Below are 10,375 nucleotides of genomic sequence, written 5' to 3'. Positions count from 1 at the left end.
AGGGAACGAACCTGGCCGCCTTAGAAAACCTGTCGATGATGACTAGGATAGTTGTATTACCATGGGACGGAGGAAGGCCAGTAATAAAGTCCAATGAGATATGGGACCAGGGTCGGTGGGGAATAGATAGAGGGTGAAGGAGTCCTTGAGGGCGGAGGTGAGAAGATTGCCCTGGCAGCACACGGAACAGGCCTTGACGAAAGTGGCAACGTCTTCTTTTATGGTGGGCCACCAGAACTTACGCTGATGAACTCCAAGGTGCGACCTACGCCCGGGTGACAGGTGAGGCGAGAGGAGTGCCCCCACAGAAGGACTTGGGACCTTGCTGCCTTGGGAACAAACAACCGATTGGCAGGACCTCCTCCAGGGCCCGGTTCGATGGCTTGGGCTTGTTTCACGGTATCCTCCACTTGCCACGAGATCGGAGCCACGATCTTAGCGGCCGGAAGGACAGTCATGTCAGTATCTTCTCGAATGGCAGGAGAGTAGATTCGTGACAAGGCGTCCGGTTTGAGATTCTTCGACCCGGGTCTATAGGTGAGGATAAACTGAAATCGGCTGAAGAAAAGAGACCATCGAGCTTGTCTGGAGTTCAACCGCTTCGCCTGCTGGATATACTCCAGATTTTTGTGGTCCGTAAGCACTTGAAACGGTGAGAAGCCCCCTCGAGCCAGTGTCTCCATTCCTTCAATGCCATCTTAACCGCTAGGAGTTCACGGTCCCCCACATCGTAATTCCTCTCGGCCGGGGTAAGCCGGTGAGAGAAGAAGGCGCAAGGATGAAGCTTCTTGTCTTCACCCCTCTGAGACAGGACAGCTCCAACCCCAACCTCTGATGCGTCTACCTCCACCACAAAAGGTTCATCCGCCGTTGGTAGTGTCAGAATGGGAGCAGAGAGGATGCGCTGCTTGAGTCCTGTGGAAGGCCGTGCTCAGCTTCTCTTCCCCACAGAAACCTTTGTGTGCCACCCTTGGTTACAGCTGAGAGAGGGGCTGCCACCGAGCTGAAGTTCTCGATGAAACTTGCGGTAAAAGTTGGTGAAGCCAGGAAACGCTGAACTTCCTTAACGGACTTGGGGGGGGCCAATCCGCTACCGCCCCTACCTTCTTGGGTCCATCTGGACTCGACCGGGTTCCACTACAAATCCCAGGAATTGTACTCGGGAGGAATGGAATTCACATTTTTCCGGCTTCACGTACAAATGGCTGTCAAGGAGGCGTTTGAGTACTTGTCTGACATGCTTAGTGTGTTCTTGAAGGGAGCTCGAAAAGATGAGGATGTCATCCAAGTAAACAAACACGAAGATGTTAAGCATATCCCTAAGCACATCGTTTATGAGCGCTTGGAACACAGCCGAGCGTTGGTCAGGCCGAAGGGCATCACCAAGTATTCGTAGTGACCAGTAGGCGTGTTGAAAGCGGTCTTCCACTCGTCACCGGGTTTGATCCGCACAAGATGGTATGCGTTCCGCAGGTCAAGCTTAGTGAAGACAACTGCTTCCTGGAGCAGCTCAAAGGCTGTGGCCATAAGGGGTAGCGGGTAGCGGTTACGGACGGTTATGGCATTAAGTCCCCGGTAGTCGATGCAAGGACGTAATCCCCCGTCTTTTTTGGCCACAAAGAAAAACCCTGCTCCCGCCGGCGAGTGGATGGACGCATGAGGCCTGCTGCCAGAGCGTCCTTGATGTAGGTATCCATAGCAGCTCGTTCGGGAGGAGATAGGAAAAGATCCGACCCCTGGGGGGCAGGTGCCCGGAAACAGGTCGATGGGCAATCGTAAGGTCTATGGGGTGGTAGTTTGTGGCCCTCTGTTTGCTAAATACCGGTTTGAGGTCATGGTAACACTCGGGAACTCGGGACAGGTCGATGGATTCTAGAGACTCGGGAGGGAACTCGGGAAGTTGGGAAGATACAAGTGGCTTGGCACGTAGGACCCCACTGCTTGATAGTGCCCACAAGACCAGTCGATGTTGAGGGTTATTGCTGTGAAGCCAGGGGTATCCAAGGACGAGAGGGAACTCGGAAACACGAGGTCAGATGAAAGTTCATCACTTCCTGGTGTTGGAAACTGAAAGTCGCAAAGGAGTAGTGACACGAGTGACAAGTCCAGATCCCAAAGGGCTTCCATCCAACGTAGTAACCCTTATGGGGTCACTTAGAGGTTCAGAGGAACGCCATTCTCCTTCGCCCAGACACCATCCATGAAGTTACCTGCGGCTCCAGTGTCTACCAAGGCTTGAAGGGGAAGCTCGTGGTTGTCCCAGGAAAGGGTAACTGGAATGAGCAGGCGGAGTTGGATGGTGGAGGAGGTTATGTTACCCGTTACAGTCCTCCCAGGCCTGCACGGGAGAGTGCGTTTTCCCTGGAGCCCGGGACACGTGGAGAGGAAATGGCCCGGTTTGCCGCAATATAGACAGCATCGCTCCCTCATCCGGCGGTCTCTCTCAGCCTGGGAGATGCGTCCAACCTGCATGGTTCCGGTGGAGTCAGTGAGGATAAAGGTGGAGACTCGGAGCTGGGAGATAGGAGCTAGGGTGAGAGATCTACGGTTGAGCTCTCTCTCTCTCAGACGCTGGTCTATGCGTGAAGCCAACTTGATCAGGGACTCGAGGTTGTCTGGTGGTTCCCGAGTGGCCAGTTCATCTTGGATGGTGTCGGAAAGACCTTCAAAAAACACACTGTGAGCGCCTCGTCATTCCAGCCACTCACTGCTGCCACCGTGTGGAACTGGATGGCATAGTCCATCACGCTGCGCCGACCTTGGCGGAGAGTCAGGAGCTGTTTGGCTGAGTCAGGACCGCTGGTAGGACCTTGAAACACTCGCTTGAATTCTTCAGCAAAGGTAGAGTAGCTGGCACAGCAGGGAACTTTGGGCATCCCACACAGTAGTAGCCCAGGCTAGGCTTTTTCCGACAGCAGGGTGATAATATATGCTATCTTGGAGCGGTCGGTGGGAAACGACGAGGGTTGCAGCTCGAAGGAGAGAGAACATGGGTGAAAAACCCCTTACAAACACTCGGATCACCTGAGAACCGTTGGGAGGCGGCAGACGAGGTTCAGCCAGGGGTTAACTGCCACGGGCACTTGAATCTGATGAACTGGAGCAGAAGCGGTTGCAGGAGAAGTTGATCAGAAATCTGCTTTATGGAAGTCATCATCTCCGACAGAAGTTGAGAATGTCCAGCCAGGCCTCTTGCTGAACCAGAGCAGCTTCGTGACGTTGGACAGTCCCCTCGTGGTGGACAGCATGGGAAAAAAGTCCTGGGTACTGGCTGCCTCTGGGTTCATATTAATGGCTCAGTGTTTCTGTCAGACCCGGTCGAGAAACAGTCACTAAAATCGTCAGAACCCAGAAAATGAGGCAGACACAGCAGTACTAGCGATAGTGGTTTAATAAAGAACAAATCTCAGGCAAAGAAACTAAAACCACAATGTCCAAAAATCAAGCCAAAAGGCACAAAAATGGAAATCCTCCAAAATACTAAAGAAACTCCACAAAGTGGTAAAAAACAGCAGGGAAAACAAACCTCAAAAGACTACTCAAATAATACACAAAACTAAACCAGAGAACCTCTGGAAATCCAACAGAGAAAACACTGAATAAAACAAGGCTTGGGCTGGGGCTGGGTGCTAACTTACAAACACGAGCAAGAACTAAGGAACACACAGGGTTTAAATACTAACAAGGAATGACTTACAGGTGCAAACAATAATTGGAGCAAGAAAAACAAAAGGTACAAAAAAGGTGCAAGGGGACATCTAGTGAACAAAACCTGAACAGTCCTGGCAAAACCTGACACATTGTTCGTATCAGGAGGATGTGTTGGTACATTCTTTATTCATGGCTGTGTTCTTAAGCCAAAATTGGTGAGTGAGCCCACTCCCCTGGCTGAGAAGCAACCCACACATTAATGATCTCAGGATGCTTTACTGTTGGCATGACCACGGACTGATGTAGCGCTCACCTTGTCTTCTCCGGACAAGCTTTTTCCCGATGCCCCAAAACAATCGGAAATGGATTCATCAGAGAAAAAGACTTTACCCCAGTCCTCAGCAGTCCAATCCATGTACCTTTGGCAGAATATCAGTCTGTCCCTGATGTTTTTCCTGGAGAGAAGTGGCTTCTTGGAACCAGGCCATCCTCAAAGTCTTGCCTCACTGTGCGTGCAGATGCACTCATACCTGCCTGCTGCCATTCCTGAGCAAGCTCTGTACTGGTGGTGCCCCGATCCCGCAGCTGAATCAACTTTAGAAAACGGTCCTGGCACTTGCTGGACTTCTTGGGCGCCCTGAAGCCTTCTTCACAACAATTGAACCGCTCTCCTTGAAGTTCTTGATGATCCGATAAATGGTTGATTTTAGGTGCAATCTGACTGGCAGCAATATCCTTGCCTGTGAAGCCCTTTTTGTGCAAAGCAATGATGACGGCACGTGTTTCCTTGCAGGTAACCATGGTTCAGAGGAAGAACAATGATTCCAAGCAACACCCTCCTTTTGAAGCTTCCAGTCTGTTATTCGAACTCGATCAGCATGACAGAGTGATCTCCAGCCTTGTCCTTGTCAACACTCACACCTGTGTTAACGAGAGAATCACTGACATGATGTCAGCTGGTCCTTTTGTGGCAGGAATTGCAGTGGAAATGTTTTTGGGGATTCAGTTCATTTGCATGGCAAAGAGGGTCTTTGCAATTAATTGCAATTCATCTGATCACTCTTCATAACATTCTGGAGTATATGCAAATTGCCATCATACAAACTGAGGCAGCAGACTTTGTGAAAATGTATATTTGTGTCATTTCTCAAAACTTTTGGCCACGACTGTAGACAATGAATGTAGAGAGTTCCAGCAAGAGTGGACATCGAAATATTTATTTATTGAGGTATCAGGGGAAAGCTGTGTGCTTTGTGTGCAGAGAGGCATCACTGTCTTGAAAGACTACAACTTGTACCGACACTTCCACACGATGTCACGATCGTCTGAATGAATGGACCAAGGCTCAGCGTACTTAGAGTTCCACATGTTTAATAAATATGAAACTCACCAAAAACAATATAAAAGAAAACAAAACGTGACGTTCTGGGCTGCTCACAGGCAGCTACACAAAAACAAGATCCACAAACAACAGGTGGAAAGGCTGCCTAAATATGATCCACAATCAGAGACAACGATAGACAGCTGCCTCTGATTGGGAACCATACCAGGCCAACAAAGAAATAGAAAACATAGATTGCCCATCCTAGTCACACCCTGACCTAACCAAATAGAGAATTAAAAGGATCTCTAAGGTCAGACGTGACAGACGAAGCATGGAGAGAAATATAGGAATATGTCTTCTGAGCAGATGGGGAAGTGCATCGAAAGAGTTGCTTTCTCAGTTAAAAAACCGCAGGGACCTTTCAGAAAACTGCATTCAGAAAACGACGGAATTGCGAGAGCTAGCTATGTACTGTCCCACAACATTGCTAAACATAGCAAGACGTTCGCTGAGGGCGAATTCATTTAACAATGTTTAACTGACTCTGGAGCAATACTGTTTGAAAGAGCTGTTTGAAAATGTTTCTCTCAAGACGAACAGTGTTGAAGACATCGCAGTGTTGAGGACATCGCAGAGAATATGGAAAAACATTTGAAAGACAACGTAAAGCATTTCACCTATTTCTCCTTGGCCCTGGATGAGAGGAGTGAGGCACGTGACACGGCGCAGTTGTTGATATTCTTACGAGGCATAACCCCAGACTTTGAAATTACAGAGGAGCTTGCTTCAGTGCAGTCAATGAAGAGCACAACTACAGGGAAATATTTATTGTATGAGGTTAATAAGTGTGTGGCAAAGCTGGGACTGAATTTTGAAAAGTTATCCAGTGTGACCACTGATGGGTGCCCAAACTTGACAGGAAAAAAACGTTGGCCTTTTGAAAAGGATATAAGATTATTGTAACGACATTCATCGGAAGAAGGTGAGGACCAAGGTGCAGCGTGATACGTGTTCATATTATTTATTCGAAACTGAACACTAAATACAAAATAACAAAAGGAATAACCGAAACAGTTCTGACAGGTGATACAAACACTAAACAGAAAAAACCACCCACAACTAACAGTGGGAAAACAGGCTACCTATGTATGGTTCTCAATCAGAGACAATGATAGACAGCTGCCTCTGATTGGGAACCATACCAGGCCAAAACATAGAAACATACAAAGCAATCTACGGTCAGGGCGTGACAATTGTAGCTGAGCTAAACCGAGATCAGAAAATGATTTTCCTGCATTGCATTATTCATCAGGAGGTGCTCTGTAAATGTGTTCTGAAAATGAGCCATGTTGTGGATACAGTCACTAAAGTGGTGAACTTCATAAGGGATAAATCTTTAAACCACAGGCAGTTTGTCTCACTGTTGGAAGAGACAGAGTCGGGTCATGCAGATCTCCCCTACCACACAAACGTGGGATGGCTGAGTTTGGGGAAGGTMCTTTAAAGGGTGTAGGACCTGAAGTCAGAGATTGCCGAGTTTTTGCAAATGAAAGGAAAATATGTGGATTTCCTTCAACTGCAAGATAAAGAATGGTTGGCTGATTTTGCCTTCACCGTGGACATCATGGAATTCATGAATGAACTGAAGTCAAAACTACAAGGAAGGGCCTTTTTGCACATCAGATGTACCGCCTTGTCAAAGCCTTCAAGGGAAAATTACTAGTCTGTTCCCTATCAGATGACCAGCGGGAGAAGTATACATCGCTGCTGGGTGCTTTGAACGGTGAGTTTTCTCATCGTTTTGAGGATTCCAAACTGTTGAAAAATAACATGCTGTTGGTTTCCTCTCCTTTCACCTTCAATGTGGATAATGCTCCCACTGACCTGCAACTTGAGTTTATTGATCTTCAGTATGATGCAGTGATTGGAGAGCTATTCAAAGCAATGTCACTGACGAGGTTCTATGCATCTCTTGATGAACAAAACTTTCCAAAGATTAGAAGTCATTCTCAAAAGATGTTTGTACTGTTTGGGTCKACCTATGTAAGTGAACAGACATTTTTWGTGATGAAATATAACAAGTCTGTCCACGGATTTCTAGGAGTGGTGGGTGTAGAGTCAGGCGCAGAGAGCAATACTTCCAAATGAATGCGTTTATTGCGCTTCGTCTAGCCAACAATCAGGCAATGACCATATATCACGTATGTCTCCAAAAACCAGGAAAAGAACATACAACAAATACGCAGGCGGAAAACAACTTCACCACTYACAGTAAGGATAAGCCCGCACAAAAGCAGGCGGGCACTAGAAGTTTAAATAGACTATAAATGAACCAAAATAAGCAACAGCTGAAAACAATCAAGACAAAACCAACAGAAAATAAAAAAGGATCGGTGGCAGCTAGTAGACCGGTGACGACGACCGCCGAGCGCCGCCCGAACAGGGAGAGGAGCCACCTTCGGTGGAAGTCATGACAAAGTCAAAGCACAGATAATCTCTTACTGACAGTCACCTCTCAGCACTCCTGCGCATAGCGACGTCAGAAACTATACCTGACTTCACTGCTCTAGTCAATGCCCATCAGAGACATCACTCCTCACACTAATTGAGTAGTTTAAATGTAATGTTGAGCTCTTTCTCTTTCTTGTGTTTTTGTGCATACCCGTTAAACGCGCGGGCAAGTCATGCGAAAAGTTCAGACGAAAAGTCATATTACAGTTCGTAGAAACATGTCAAACAAGTATAGAATCAATCTTTAGGATGTTTTTTTAAAATCTTCAATAAAGTTCCAACCGGAGAATTCCTTTGTCTGTAGAAATGCGATGGAACGCAGGTCTAACTCTCACGTGAACGCGCATGGTCAGCTCATAGCACTCTTCCAGACCCATGACTCAAAGAGCCCTCATTCCCCCCTCCTTCACAGTAGAAGCATCAAACAAGGTTCTAAAGACTGTTTGACATCTAGTGGAAGCCTTAGGAAGTGCATATGACAATATCCCACTGTATATTCGATAGCGATGAGTTGAAAAACTACAAACCTCAGATTTCCCACTTCCTGATTGGATTTTTTTATCACGTTTTTTTCCTGCCATATGAGTTCTGTTATACTCACATACATCATTCAAACAGTTTTAGAAACGTCAGAGTGTTTTCTATCCAAATCTAATAATATGCATATATTAGCAACTGGGCCTGAGTAGCAGGCAGTTTACTCTGGGCCTTATTCATCAAGCTACTCAATACTGCCCCAGCCATAAGAAGTTAACACAGTCATACACATGATGTAAAATCCTGTAATAGTGATTTTGGCCTGCGATGGCAAAAACATATATTCTATGTGGCCCTCCATGGAAAAAATTGCCCAGGCCTGTGTTAGATGTAGGTGTTTCCTTTCTCTCATACACACACACAGGTGAGGTTTGATTGTGTGACTGGTGCCCCATTTGATGTGGAAATGCAAACACGAGGTATGTGTCTTGCCTTGTGTTGAAGAGTTAACAGACTGTTGATGCTGAAAAGAATTTAAGGTGAAGTCTGTAAGATTTACAACTGGTCAATGATCAGTTAAACAATTTAAATATTCTATACCCCTTTATTTTAATCCAGCTACACTGTTTACATACTGTAGGCAGAACAACTCCCATCACCTGGTTCTGCTCACACTGCCCTACCCTGTGCTTTGACCTCTTTCTCCCCTCTCTCTCCAGATGAAATCTCGCGTCTTGTGACGGCCGGCCGCCAACAACCTGCCCGCTGACCCTATCCCCTCCTCTCTTCTCCAGACCATTTTCCGGAGACCTTCTCCCTTACCTCACCTCGCCAATCAAACTCATCCTTGACCGCTGGCTACGTCCCTTCCGTCTTCAAGAGAGCGAGAGTTGCACCCCTTCTGAAAAAACCTACACTCGATCCCTCCGATGTCAACAACTACAGACCAGTATCCCTTCTTTCTTTTCTCTCCAAAACTCTTGAACGTGCCGTCCTTGGCCAGCTCTCCTGCTATCTCTCTCAGAATGACCTTCTTGATCCAAATCAGTCAGGTTTCAAGACTAGTCATTCAACTGAGACTGCTCTTCTCTGTGTCACGGAGGCGCTCCGCACTGCTAAAGCAACTCTCTCTCCTCTGCTCTCATCCTTCTAGACCTATCGGCTGCCTTTGATACTGTGACCCATCAGATCCTCTCTCCACCCTCTCCGAGCTGGCATCTCCGGCGCGGCCCACGCTTGATTGCGTCCTACCTGACAGGTCGCTCCTACCGGTGGCGTGGCGAGAATCTTGTCTCCCACACACGTGCTCTCACCACTGGTGTCCCCAGGGCTCTGTTCTAGGCCCTCTCCTATTCTCGCTATAACACCAAGTCACTTGGCTCTGTCATATCCTCACATGTCTCTCCTATCATTGCTATGCAGACGACACACAATTAATCTTCTCCTTCCCCCCTCTGATAACCAGGTGGTGAATCGCATCTCTGCATGTCTGCAGACATATCAGTGTGGATGACGGATCACCACCTCAAGCTGAACCTCGGCAAGACGGAGCTGCTCTTCCTCCCGGGGAAGGACTGCCCGTTCCATGATCTCGCCATCACGTGACAACTCCATTGTGTCTCCTCCACAGAGTGCTAAGAACCTTGGCGTGATCCTGGACAACACCCTGTCGTTCTCAACTAACATCAAGGCGGTGACCCGTTCCTGTAGGTTCATGCTCTACAACATTCGCAGAGTACGACCCTGCCTCACACAGGAAGGCGGCGCAGTCCTAATCCAGGCACTTGTCATCTCCGTCTGGATACTGCAACTCGCTGTTGGCTGGGCTCCCTGCCTGTGCATTAAACCCCTACAACTCATCCAGAACGCCGCAGCCCGTTGGTGTTCAACTTTCCCAAGTTCTCTCACGTCCCCCGCTCCTCCGCTCTCTCCACTGGCTTCCAGTTGAAGCTCGCATCCGCTACAAGACCATGGTGCTTGCCTACGGAGCTGTGAGGGAACGGCACCTCCGTACCTTCAGGCTCTGATCAGGCCCTACACCCAACAAGGGCACTGCGTTCACCACCTCTGGCCTGCTGCCTCCCTACCTCTGAGGAAGTACAGTTCCCGCTCAGCCCAGTCAAAACTGTTCGCTGCTCTGGCACCCCAATGGTGGAACAAACTCCCTCACGACGCCAGGTCAGCGGAGTCAATCACCACCTTCCGGAGACACCTGAAACCCCACCTCTTTAAGGAATACCTAGGATAGGATAAAGTAATCCTTCTAACCCCCCCCCCCCCCCCCCCCCCTTAAAAGAGTTAGATGCACTATTGTAAAGTGGTTGTTCCACTGGATATCATAAGGTGAATGCACCAATTTGTAAGTCGCTCTGGATAAGAGCGTCTTGCTAAATGACTTAAATGTAAATGTAA

This window comes from Salvelinus sp. IW2-2015, unplaced genomic scaffold (genome assembly GCF_002910315.2).
Source record: "Salvelinus sp. IW2-2015 unplaced genomic scaffold, ASM291031v2 Un_scaffold1082, whole genome shotgun sequence".
Classification (NCBI taxonomy): Eukaryota; Metazoa; Chordata; class Actinopteri; order Salmoniformes; family Salmonidae; genus Salvelinus; species Salvelinus sp. IW2-2015.
This window is presented reverse-complemented; position numbering follows the sequence as displayed.